Raw genomic sequence first — 14,467 nt, forward strand, 5'->3', positions numbered from 1 at the left:
CAGTCTGATCGATGCATTATATTACCCTTCTCTCAGAAATATCTTTCTCTCAGGAACATCCAGCATTCGAATATCCTTTGGTGTTAATGATCAGATTTCCGAGGCACATGTAAGAACTAACCTTGTAAGTGTTAAGTAAATGCTTAATTTGGTGGCGCTGGTTCAAAGCCACTCACTTCCTATGGATTTCCTATAGCTGTCGGCGCATCTTACATATCTGTCATCAACGGTATCTGTCTCCCCAAGTTTTCTTGTCTTCTGTTACCCTACTTTTATAGCCTTTATCGCATTCACCCACGTAACCTTCCTCTTCTATTTCGTCTTGAGAGTGGTACGTCAGTCTTCTTTGGCCCTCTGTCATCCGTCATTCGTATTATACATGGTGGTCCATTGATAGTGACCGGGCCAAATATCTCACGAAATAAGCTTCAAACGAAAAAACTACAAAGAACGAAACTCGTCTAGCTAGAAGGGGGAAACGAGATGGCGCTATGGTTGGCCTGCTAGATGGCGCTGCCATAGGTCAAACGGTTATCAACTGCGTTTTTTTTTTAAATAGGAACCCCCAGTTTTATTACATATTCGTGTAGTACGTAAATAAATATGAATGTTTTAGTTGGACCACCTTTTTCGCTTTGTGACAGATGGTGCTGTTATAGCCACAAATGTATAAGTACGTGGTATCACGTAACATTCCGCCAGTGCCGACGGTATTTGCTTCGTAATACATTACCGTGTTTAAATGGACCGTTTAGCGACGATTTTTCGTGTTAAGTATTTTTAACTGGACTGTGATACTGTAATAAAGTTATTTCTTTTTCTTTTCTTTAGCGATTACCCCTTCTACTCTCGTTATATCAATGTCTTGTCAAAGATGGCGAAGGAGCGGAAAGAGGTTCAGAACAGTTTCTTGCCCTCCATTTGGGAAACCACCCCTAAAATGTGGACGAACGGCAATGATCAGCGGCATGAAGATGCAGGCAATGGAAACCACTGTATTAAAGGCAAATAAGGTGTATCTAAAGCATATGTGGTCTGCAGTTATAAAAATGTGTTGATGCTCTGTCCATTGGAAAAAGATTCCGTATTAGTTCTCCATTTGGATCTCCAGAGGGAGACTCCCAAGGGAGAGGTGACCAGGATAAAAAGATGTAATACATAAAAAAGCGTAACATTAATTCGAGGCGTGGACTGTCAGAAGTCTGAAAGTGACAGGGAAGCCAGAAAATCAGAAAAGGAAAGTGCTATGGCTCAGTATACATATAGTCGGGCGGGGAATTGAATTGGAAAGAAGACAGGGATTTCTTTTCTAACAACTGCAGGATAATATCAACAGCAATACAAAGTGGTATAACGGGAGTATGGATCGCTGTGAATAGGAAGGTAGGGCAGAGAGTGAGTTACTGTGAACAGTTTAGTGATAACGTTGTCCCCATTAGAATCGAGACATATACAGGTCAGGTATACATGACGAAGTCGTAAGCACAAGATTAAAAGACAGAGAAAGTATATGAGGATTTGAATTGCTGAGTCAGGACACAAAGGGAGATGAAAATATAAAAATCATGGGGAACTGGAATGCAGTTGTCGGCGAAGGAGTGGAAGAAAGTATTATGAGGAGTAGAAGAAAGTGTTATGGGACAAAATGGGCTTATTAGTATGAATGAGAGGAGAAAGACTAACTGAGTTCTGCAACGAATTTGAGCTAGTAATCGCTAATAATCCGTTCAAGAATCACAAGAAGACTTGGAGAAGGCGGGGAGACATGTGAAAATTATAGTTGGATTACATCACAGTCAGGCAGATTCAGAAATCAGATATTAGATTGTTAAGGCGTACCGAGAAGCAGATATAAACCCAGATTGCAATTTCGTAACAATGAAGACTAGACTAACCTTTAATAGAATTTCACGGAAGAATCAGTGAGGAAGGAAGTGGGACGCTGAAGTAGTAAGCAAGGATAAAACGCGACTGAAGTTCGCTAAGGATGTGGATTCTGCCTTAAGGAATACCTCAGTAGGCAGTTCAGTTGACGAAGAGTGGATACCTCTAAAAAGAGCGATCACAGATGTCGGAGAATCATATCTAGGTATTAGGAATTTAGCTGTGAAAAAACTTGGGGTAACAGATCAAATACTTCAACTGATCAACGAAAGAAAGAAGTACAAAATAGTTCATTGTGAGACGGGTATGCAGCAATGTAAATCGCTAAGGAATTAAAAAAAAATAGAAAGTGCAGGCGAAATGGCGTCATGAAAAATTTGAAGAAATAGGAAAAGTAATGTTCGTTGGAAGGACTTTCTGAGTATATTGAAAAGTCAAAACAATCTTCAGTGAAATTACAAGCTAGGGTGGCAGGATTACGAGCTCAGTAGCAGTTCCACTGTTATACACAGAAGACACAGAGGATAGTAGGAAAGAGTTCGCTGAAGGCCTCTATGAGGGGGATGTCTTGTCTGATAACGTCATGAAATTGGAGTCGATATAGAAGATAGGAAAGATTCAGTATTAGAGAGAGAATTTAAAAGAGCTTTGGAAGAATTAAAATAAAATAAGGCAGAAAGGACAGTCACGCATTCGGAAGATCATCATCCACACAATTCCGATGACAACAAGAGCCGACAAGTTTCAGAATTATCGCACAATCAGCTTAACAGCTCATGCATCCAAGTTGCTGGCGAGAATAATATACAAAAGAATGGAAAAGAAAATTGTGTGTCTGTTAGATGAGAATCGGTTCGGCTTTAGGAAGAGGCACCAGAGCACAGTTTCGATGCTGCGATTGATCATGGAAGCAAGACTGAAGAAAAATCAAGAATCTTTCAAAGGATCTCTCAATCTGGAAAAAGTGTTGACATAACGAAATGGTGCAAGGTGATCGAAATTGGGAGCCAATTGGGGTTAGTTATAGGGAATGACGGGTGATATACAATATTGTACAAGAACCGAGAGAGAACAATAAAACTCGAAGACAAGGAACGATAAGCTCGGATTAAAAAGGATGTAAGAGAGGGACGTAGTCTTTCACCCCATACTGTCCAATTTATGGATCGAAGAAGCAATGACGGATACAAAAGTAAGATTCATGAATGGGGTTAAAATTCCAGATGAAAGGATACCAATGATAGGATTCGGTAATGACATTGCTATCCTCAGTGAAGGTGAAGAGGAATTTCAAGACGTCTTACATGGAATGAACTGTCTAATGAATACAGAGTATGGATAGAGACACGAAATTAATTATAATCAACAGAAATGATAACAGCAAGAAACTTATCATTAGAATTGGCGATCATGAAACAGACGAAGTTAAGGAATTCTCTACCTAGGCAGCAAAATAACCCATGACCGACGGAGCACGGAGGACGTAAAAAGCAGATTAGCAAAGGCAAAATGGGTATTCCTGGCCAAGATAAGACTACTAGTATCAGACATAGGCCTTAATATGAGGAAGAAATTTCTGAAAACTTGCAGTTGGAGCACAGTATTGTATGACAGGGAATTATGAATAGTGGGAAAGCAGGAACGGAAGAGAATCGGAGCATTTGAGATGTGATGCTAAAGAAGTATAAAATGGACGGAAGTTGCATAAAGAAGTATAAGATGTATAAAGTGGACCGATAAGATAAGGTATGAGTATGTCTCCCTCAGAATCGGCGAAGAAAGCAACATACGAAAAACACGGATAATAAGAACGGACACAATGACAGGAATATGGAGAGAAAGACAGAGATAGGAATACATCCAACAGCTAATTGAAGACGTAGGTGAAAAGTGCTACGCTGAGAAGAAGAAGTTGGGTCAGCAGAAGAATTCATGGCCGGTCACATGAGACCAGATTGACAACTATAGACGCAAAAAAATGAATAAGCAAATAAACAACAATTAAAAAATGCTTAGTGTTATTGACTTACTTTCTTGCTCTGACAAGCAACTTTTTTCACTGCTCGAATCAGATAACGAAAGCATTGCAAAGTTGGAAACTTAGTAGACATTTTCCATTAACAAACAGAATGCCACGTATCGTCAGGCATTTTCTAGCTTGTTTATAGCGTTTTTAAAGTGATGATGGGCAGGGGTTGGTTACGAAGTTAAAGTCCTGTTGATCATTTCAAATACCTAGGCTCCATTATTTTTATATTCGACATTATTGAGGGTGATGTCTGGAAATGTAGTCTACGAAAAATAAACTTTCATTTTCCTCGAAGGGAGATAAAACGAGAACAGTCTATTTTATCTAGAGTGATGCTATCGCCCATGTAATTGCAAGTTTAACACGAATAACACAAAGAAGTACGAAATAACGAGCAGGGCGCGTGTTTGTTTGTCGCCTTCGTGCTGCTAAACAAGCCACAAGGTTGGTCGGATGAAATGCCGCACAGTAGTTTAAGATAAAAGTGATAGCGAAGCGAGCAGTAACCGGTCGAAGTGCCGTGGCCATTTACGGTGTGGACTTGCTAAAATAAGCCCACAGAAAAGCTACCGGTCCAGGTAGCTTGCAAGATAAAATCCAGTCGTGCACCAGAATTAGTTCGGAGCGCTTTTGGGACCTTTCTTGGAGCAGGAAAAAATAAGCGTGCATTCTGATCAAACAGAGAAAAAGGCAAATTTGGCTGGAAAACAGTAAGGATAACCATGACAACATTATTTTCTTTATGGTACTAATCACGAACATCGTAATCGTCATCAGATTCTTCTACAGCGGATTCTTCCATGCACCTCAATATCTCACAATGTGCTGCTTTTCACATGGGCAGAATATCTTTTTTTATAAAAACTAAATGATTTATTCACCTTCAGTTTTTATTGATATTTAGTCATCTTCCATTTCTTACTGTTATTGTTTATTTGTCTACTATTACCGTTGTTCAGAGTCCATGTTAAACTGTAGGTCGCCTGGGTAAGTCAGTTCTAGGATATGAGGAAGGCAATGGCTTACTGTCTTCAATAGGACCATGCCTAGTAAAGTACTGTGGTCCTTAAACCTCTCGTAGGGTTGATGACAGCTTGTAACTCGGCTACTCTCTTATGCAGTAGAATTACCAGTACCAGTAGAACCACTAAGCCCTGGGTTGATGAAACTGTGTCTTCTTGTAATCATTTTCATGAACCAACTAATAAATTTTGTAATGCTATCGGACTTCGATAATCATGAAAGGAATGAAGACAATAGTCCACTGTTACACAAATCACGCAAATTGATAAATGGCAGGCATAGTGCGAATGTCTGAACATCAATGAACAGGAAGATCCCTTTTAAGATCCTACTAAAGTAACTAAGTGTAATAGTAACACACTTCATCGCTGTGCTATGGAGCTCAGCTAGTGAATAATTTCTGACTATACACTTCACAATCATTTGCGGAAGATTGAATAACTAACAAAAAGATGACATTCTACGAGTCGTGGCATGGAATGTCAGAAGTATGAACATGGTAGGTGTGCTCGTGTAAGCTGTCGCCAGCACTCCGGTCGGCAAGGAGGCTGCGAGAAGATCGACAGTAGGCGCCGGAGCAAGTGAGCCTATCAGGAGAGAGAGGTCAAAGACAAACCTGTAAGAAAGGTGCCGCCAACGCCCTCTCGACCGCCAGTATTTAGATCACGGATCGGACGGCCCAGTCAATCGCAGACAGATCGAGTCAGCAGTCGCAGCCCAGTGACTAGTATTCGCAGTCGCAGTTTCAGTGAGTCTCAATCTCAGGCAGTACATAGCGACCAGAGTAGTGTGTATAGCGGAACGTGTGCTTCACCAGCAGTGAGGCTAGAAATGGTTCAAATGGCTCTGAGCACTATGGTACTTAACATCTGTGGTCATCAGTCCCCTAGAACTTAGAACTACTTAAACCTAACAAACCTAGGGACAACACACACATCCGTGCCCGAGGCAGGATTCGAACCTGCGACCGTAGCAGTCGCGCGGTTCCGGACTGCGCGCCTAGAACCGCTAGACCACCGCGGCCGGCAGCAGTGAGGCTAACTTGGACTATTATGGAACAGCTTGTACCACAACACATGGACTAGTGTAAAGATAAGTAGCTTTCTGTTCTGATAAATAAAGAACCCTGTCATACATGTGTACAGTTGTGTAATAGAAAGAGGATAACAGCCATCAAACAACATCCCCTCCGTGCTTCCCATAGTACAAGACTCGACAGTGGAAACGAGACGACACAAAAGAGGGAAGCTAGAAAATCAGAAAAGGAAAATGCTATGGCTCAGTATAATGAGGGTCGGTGCAGTGAAATGGAAAGAAGACAAGTTTTCTGGTCGTATGAGTACATGGTAATATCAACAGCAGCTGAAAATAATGTAATGGGAGCAGGATTCGTTATGAATAGAAGACAGGGCAGAGAGTGTGTCCCCGTGAACAGTTGAGTGACCGGGTTTTTCTCATCAGTATCGGTAGTAAACCAACACCGACAACGGTATTTCAGGTACATAACGACGTTGCAAGCGGTAGACGAAGAGGTAGTGATAGTACGTGAAGATGTTGAACGGGTAATTCACTACATAGAGAGAGATGAAAAACTGATAGACATGGGCGACTGGAATGCAGTTGCAGGGGAAGAAGGGTTACGGGAAAATATGGGCTTGGTACTAGGCATGAGAGACGAGAAAGACTAATTGAATTCTCCAATAAACGTCGGCTATTAATAGTGAATACTTCATTCAAAACTCACAGGACAATGAGGCACACTTGGAAAAGGCGGGGGGATACGGGAAGATTTACATTAAATTACATCTAGGTGTGAGGTTCCCCCGTCGGAGGTTCGAGTCCTCCCTCGGGCACGGATGTGTGTGTTGTCCTTAGCGTAAGTTAGTTTCAGTTAAATTAAGGAGTGCGTAAGCTTAGGGATTGATGACCTCAGCAGTTTGGCTCCATAAGTCCTTACCACAAATTTCCAAATTTGCATCTTGGTCAGGGAGGGATTTCCAAATCAGGTATTGGAGTGTAGGGCTCACCCAGGAGCGGATATAGACTCAGATCACAATATAATAATGATGAAGAGTAGGATGAAGTTTAAGAGATTACTCAGAAAGAATCAATGCACAAAGAAGTGGGATACGGAACGACTAAGGAATGAAGAGATATGCTTGAAGTTCTCCGCCGTAATAGACACTGTGATAAGAAGTAACTCAGAAGGCAGACCTGTTGAAGGGTTACAAGTTGAAGAAGAGTTACACGATGAGCTGAATGGAATAAACAGTGTAATGAATGCAGAATATAGATTGAGAATAAACGGAAAAAAAGAGAATAATGAGAAGTAGCAGGAATGAAAACCACAATAAACTAAATGTCAGAATTGTTGATCATGAAGCAGAGAAAGTCAAAGAATTCGGCTACCTAGGTGGAAAAATAATCCATGATGGACGGAGTACATAAAAAGGAGACTATCATTGGCATGAGGGGCATTCCTGACCGAGAGAAGTATATTAGTATCACACATAGGCCTTAATTCGAGGAAGAAATTTCTGGAATTGTGTATTTCGAGCACCGCAGTGTATACTAGTGAAACATGGATTATGGGGAAACCGGAAAAGAAGAGAATCTAAGCATTTGAGATGTAGTGCTGCAGAAGAATGTTGAGAATTAGGTGGACTGATAAGGTAAGGAATGGAGATTCTCCGCAGAATCGGCGAGGAAAGGGAAATATGGAAAACACTGACAAGAAGAAGGGACAGGATGAGAGGCATCTATTAAGACAACTATTAAGACAGCTGTGGATTAGAGGTAGCTGAGAGTTTCAAAACTGTAGAGGAAAACAGATTGGTATACATCCAGCAAATAACTGAGAACGTAGGTTGCAAGTGCTACTCCGAAATGAAGAGATTGTCACTGGAGGGAATTCGTGGTAGGCGGCATCAAACCAGTCAGAAGACTGATAACTGAAAAGAAAATAAATTTATTGATGCGTTTCGGGCACAGCTGCGTACTTAGGTTTAGTACTGATGCTGTTGGCTGACACAAGCGACTTGATACCTAACATGAAGGCTTCTTTTTGTTGTTCTGATGATGGAATGTGCCCTAAAGGCGTAAGTAAATACGAATATTTGAACAGCAAGTGACCAGTCATTCTAGCGACCTATTCAGCAGTGACGTAAGTTTCCTCATGTTCATGTCACAGTAGCTGGCCTTCTGCACGACTTTATGTCGCATCTTACGGAAATTTAAGTAAGATGGGTTTTGAATGATTCGAAAATACATGACCCCATTAAATAACACTAGACACATCGACCGTCTCTGTAATTTAGTTCAAAAATGGCTCTGAGCACTATGGGACTCAACATCTTAGGTCATAAGTCCCCTAGAACTTAGAACGACTTAAACCTAACTAACCTAAGGACATCACACACACACATGCCCGAGGCAGGATTTGAACCTGCGACCGTAGCAGTCCCGCGGTTCCGGACTGCAGCGCCAGAACCGCTAGACCACCGCGGCCGGCCGTAATTTAGTTCATGGAACATGGACACTCATGCACACTCAATATTTCGGTAACAAATTTTCTCCTTACAGGATGGTTGTTAAGATCTACGTTCAAAGTTATAATTACATGCACAGAAGGAGCTTTGTCTTAATATAAATAAGGGGAAAACATTAGAGAACTGAAACGCTTCATTAAGCTCTGATAAGTGCAACTGTTAAGTAGATAAAGGTGGCAACTAGCCATACGTGAACACGAAATGATGGTGGACAAAGCACACCTCAGAAAGTAGGTAAACATTAAGTAAATGATTTTCGAAACGAGAAACGGCGAATATGCAATTAGATTGTATAACTGTTTCCAAAACCAAGTTAGCAGTGGACACGTATCACTAAGCTGCTGAAAAACACGCACACAGTTGAGCCTATAAGAAATCGCGAAGATTCCGTGGAGAGTATAAAATTAACTAAAATATTGGGTAGAGTGTTTAAATTCATTGCATATAGTTGCGGACTGCTTGATAAGAACTCGATTCAGCAATCAGTTTCAATCTCAACGAAATCACAAAGACACGGAAATGTTCTAACATTGCAAGCATGGATACATGCTCGCCTTAAGAAATTCGGAGAGTATTTACCACACGAAATTAGTCAACGTTAAGCAATAGGATAGGAATGCTATACGAATGGTTTGACAGCAAAACCTTGCCAATGAGGAACCACTTGAATAACCACAAACAGATATGACGCTCTCAGTAGCAACTGCAAACACGTCTATGGTGTTCGTGGGGGCAGTTAGGGCTGGAGATTAAATGATTCAGCATTTAATCTCCAGCCCTAATCGGCTCCACGAACATCATAGACTACTTCACAGCGAACTGTTAGCACGTACTATAATCCACCAGCTCACTGACTGACTGAAATGGCGCGGACCCATCAGAGGTGACCACACTTCCTCCACAAATCCCAAAGAGACAAAGAATGGAAACGGTGTATATCGTTACGGCCTGTTCCAAAGTGGATGTGTCTTCTCCCGTTAGATCACAGAAGTTAAGCACTGTCGGATATGGCCAGTACTTGGATGGTTCAGCATCCGGGTACACCACGTGCTTTCACTTTACAGGGGAAAGGACAGGTGGGATGGTGGTGTTAGGTCCCTGATCATACGTCTTCGCGCAAAATGTCCTGTATTTAGCTTCAGACCCCTTAGTGGAAAGCGTCCGGTTATGCCGCATGCTGTTGACAATCTTCCGTCTGTTTTTACAGAGGAAAGGACAAGACTGATGGGGTGTCAGGTCCATGATGAAATGTCTTTGCGTCAACGTCCCATACTTAGTTTCAGGCCTCTTCGCAGTGTTTCGTTAAGTGAGGGCATGCAACACTGTTGATCGTGATCCGTGTGTCGGATTCGGACGTTAAGCTCAGCGATCCTCATGGTTCGAGAGAGCAGGCTACATGCCGGTACCGGGTTTGACCCTCTCCCTCCTCTCATCGAACATGACACACACACACACACACACACACAAAACACACACACACACACCAATATAGTCAATCTACATTTAATAGATAATTTTACACTGACAGTGGTCATACTTCGCGAAGTAAAGGTGGCTGCGGTGGGAGTGAATAGGGAAAACCTTTCCAGTGCGGCAGCTGAACCTGTCCTTCGCCGTATCCAAGCCACTCATGGCATATGACTTGACTACATATATCGGCAGTGGTCGTAGTGAAGTCTTAGCCAGGTTTCAGGAAATATGAGATGTAGAATTACCGAACGGAAATTATTGACAAATTGAAAGTGACCATTTAACAGGCAACTTTCAACCTTTAGCTTATATTTTCTATTAGTTCTCCGTCTAAGCAGTTCATTATCACGATAGACTAGTAATAATTTCCTTAGCCAGCTCCCATTAGTTCGTCTGGGTATGTTCGCCACCCATCGACATTTAAACTTCGTAGAGGAAAATATAAAATAATGAAGTTGCCCCTTTTCTTCTTCCTAGCTAGGTGAGCGTGGTGTATAGTTTATTTTTTTCGCCCTACTCATTTTCATTTGTCGAAAAGAAGATTGCTGGAAAGTTTCCATTCTTCACAGAACATAAGAATATAGAAACAAATTCTAATGGGATGGAAATGCTGCGAATTCCTGTGGACAATGACAGTTTTTTTCTGTTCTTGCAGCCGATGATGGTGGGGAAGTGGAAGGATTCCACAAAGATGTTCGAAAGGGGTGCGAGAATGTTATGGAAAAGTTTTGTATTTGTGTAAGAATTAATAGGTGTAAGATTGGTCTTGGGTGACAGAGGGAGGGGAGGGGGAAATGGTCAGAGAAAAGAGAGGAGGAGGTGGACAGAGAGAGATGGGGGAGGATTGGACACACAGAGGGATGAGGCGGACGTAGAATTGGTTGGAGGATGTGTGGGTCAGAGGGGGAAGGAGCAGATGGACAGAGGAAGGGTCAAGGGAGAGATAAGCTAATAAAACATTGGTATAAATACATACCCATGTAACGTCGGGTAGTCAGAAAGTTCGAAACATTTCTGTAAGTGGCAGTTTACTTTCATTTTGGCTAATAATTCTGCTGAAGGCAGAATCAATTGTAAAGATCGTGCTCAGTTCAAATACGGCCTAATGTATGAATATAAGAACACGTGTGTACAGTTCAGATATTATACTGACTTTCAGATATGACTCGGGGAAGAAAATAAATCAATAAATCATGTATGTTGTAGGGAAATTCTTGAATATTGGTAATCAATGACAGACAACAAATTTACACTTATTCGGTTATGGACCACGCAGTATTACAAGTCAAAGTTACACGAAAATCAGTACAGAAGAATACATACCAGAACACTTATAGTAGTGTTAAATCTGTGGGTCTGTAATGAAGTCAGGACAAAAAAAAAAATGTTTCAAATGGCTCTGAGCACTATGGGACTTAACATTTGAGGTCATCAGTCCCCAAGAACTTAGAACTACTTAAACCTAACTAACCTAAGGACATCACACACAACCATTCCAGAGGCAGGATTCGAACCTGCGACCGTAGCGGTCGCGCGGTTCCAGACTGAAGCGCCTAGAACCGCTTGGCCACACTGGCCGGCCAAGCCAGTACACAAACCTCACAGATGAACAAGTGAAATACCAACATTGCACCGCAAGTATGGGGCAAGATCAATTACTTAGAACAACGGAAGTCAAGTTTGGACGTAACTGAAGGTACATTTATAAATCTGATTGGGTTTGCAAACAAACTATCATGCCAAGCTGCACGAGCATCCCATCATCTCACCGCAATCCTCGTAGTTTTCGGGATGAGAATGGCTGTCATAACGTAACTTGAACTCAGACAGATAGCGACTTAACCTAGCTCCGACCAGTGCTGAGAAGCAGGAAACACTCACTAGTTGTCCGTAGGAGTGCTGAAAATTGAAGCAGACTGGTGCTTTGTCTCGCGCTTAACAGGGCACACTGTACATGACTATACCTACAAAGTAGTGCCTATAGACATACCTGCACCCTACCAGCCGAAGACTGTTGTGTGCATAGCTGTCGATAACTGGGGTACAGAATGTCTTTGCATCAGTTTATGAACACAGAACTCGCATAAAATGAATAACTTAAAGGCGACTTTTTAATGAACGACCTTCAACGTGTTGCATTAAAATTCGGGTGGGCCAAAGTTACTCATACACAGAAAGAATGAAGACATATAATTTCTGTCCCACTCTCGTCTTGGGGACACACACAAAATCTATAGGCAAGGTTTTTTAAAATGTAATTTCTAACTTAATTCCCCAACAAAATAACGGTGGCATCACAAACTGACAGAAATGGAGACTTTTCCATTATGAGGTAGCAATCCTATATTTATAGAACTTTGGTGAGATGTTCGTCACGTAACGTGTATTAAATGAATAAGCTTCCATTCTATTCGGAACAGATGTCCATGATCCACCATCAGCATGAGCTTTGAATAGCTCAGCGCCTCCCCCCCACCCCACCCCCTTCTCCACGACACGTATGCAACATTGGATTCGTTGTGGCATGGAAGCAAAAGCGTCCGAATGTCATGTTGTGGTATTTCTTGCCATGTCTAAAACACGTACTGGGTTAGTTCATGAAGACTGCCGTCTGGAGGCTGGTATGGTAACACATGCCAGACTGGACATCCCAGTCAGTGACAGGGGTGTATCCTGGATTCAGCTCTGGGAGGGGGCTATCGTTCGCTACTTCTCTGTTTTCCACCCCCCCCCCCGCCTCCCCGCAACCAAAATACGTTTACCGTGTCACGGGTATGTCCAATGATAATAATAAATAACACTAAAGTAAGTACATTCGTTTAATATAATGTAATAACACTAGAAACTGTTTATCTATCATAAAATATATAAAATATTTTAATGTAATAACAATAATAATTTATTTAGATCAGTAAATATTAAGAACACTGTGGCAGGTAGTCAAATGGATTCTTGTAGCAAATCTCGATTCTTAATTGCTGATGACTCCTAGAGATATAAACTCAAACAACAGTACAATCACAATATTCTGAGAAGGATGTTCGCAGTTTGTTATCCTGACCAAGGTTTGCTGGATTTATTGGTATTTTGGGTGTTTTTGCAGCTGTAAGCATTGATTTATTGATATAATTAATTCTAATTATTTGCTGAGTACGCAGCAAAGTCTATATCTCAATTATTTTATAACAGTTGCACAATTTTATTCTGTATTAACATTGAATTTGGGTTGAGGATCTCTTTTTCCAGCTCGGTTTTTGTCTGAATCATCTGTTCGTGGATGGCTGTTTTATAAATTTGGGGGTGGTAGTTACACGTGACAAACTAAACAAACCGGTTGTTTTAATAGGTTTTTCGCTTTGAATGTGAAGTTGTTGTCAAATTGTGAAGAAAGACTGATCGAGAAAAAGTTGTTCCAGACTTTGACGCAGTGAGAAAGGTAAATAAGGAGAGATTATTCATAACGCTGCAGTTGGCTATTAAGTCAGCTATCGAATTATACCAGCAAAGCACAAAAAAACACAGCAACAGGAAACTAATGAGGAAAATGTAATTCGGCTCCCACCACCATCACTTATTTTTCACATGGAAAACATTTCTTTATGACGTGAAGGAATTAAAGCAATACGTTCTTCAAGCAACCGATGTTTCTGTGTTAACGCCAGAATAAATTAAAATGTTAGCTTCTGATCTTTGTGTGTCAAATTCTATTAAATGTCCTAAATCCAAACAGAATGATGAGTGTGCCAGATATGACTGCTTCCCTGAATTTTTTAAATTATTTTTTACGACACCGAACTCTTTCAGTACGAAAACCAGAGATGACCAGTGTAGCCTGAGCTTCTAGCATAAACACGGCAAATGTGGAATCTTTTTTTTTTTCAATGACTTGACAACAGTTCTCGGAAGACATAATTTTAAAACTCACTAAATTTTTGGTATGGACGAAATGGGAGTTACTTCAGTGCAAAACCCAGAAAGAGCTGTTTCTAGCAATAAAATAAGTGAATATGGAACGGCGATATGTAATATAAGAAGTGGGTTCACGACTTAGATACCCAAAGACGAAAAGATTTTTATACATGAGAAAAATTGATAGTGTGCTCAAAAGTGACTAGACTAATGTAAGACACCTTCTTAAATATTTGCTTAAATAACTATTTTAGTGTTTAAATTGGTCTTAAATGTGTATTGATGCCTTATCAATATCATTGTTTGACTTTTATGTACTTAACACAATTCTTTTTTAAAATAAATAATTCCTTTTGTTCTTATTTAAATAACCCATGACAGTCAACCCCAATGTCTGTGACAACCAGCCCAGAGTCAGGGAAGGTTGTTAAAAAAATTTACTCTGACAGAATCTTTTTGTTTCTGAAAATCCATATGATGCTGTGGCAATAATGTAAGTAGGCTGTTTAGGTTCTTATATTGGTAACGCCGCCGCCACGTAGCGCTCTCTGTATGAAAATCACTGGCTGTGCTGTGTGCAGTCTGTGGCTAGTTAGCATTGTTG

Source organism: Schistocerca cancellata, chromosome 6 (assembly GCF_023864275.1).
Source record: "Schistocerca cancellata isolate TAMUIC-IGC-003103 chromosome 6, iqSchCanc2.1, whole genome shotgun sequence".
Classification (NCBI taxonomy): domain Eukaryota; kingdom Metazoa; phylum Arthropoda; class Insecta; order Orthoptera; family Acrididae; genus Schistocerca; species Schistocerca cancellata.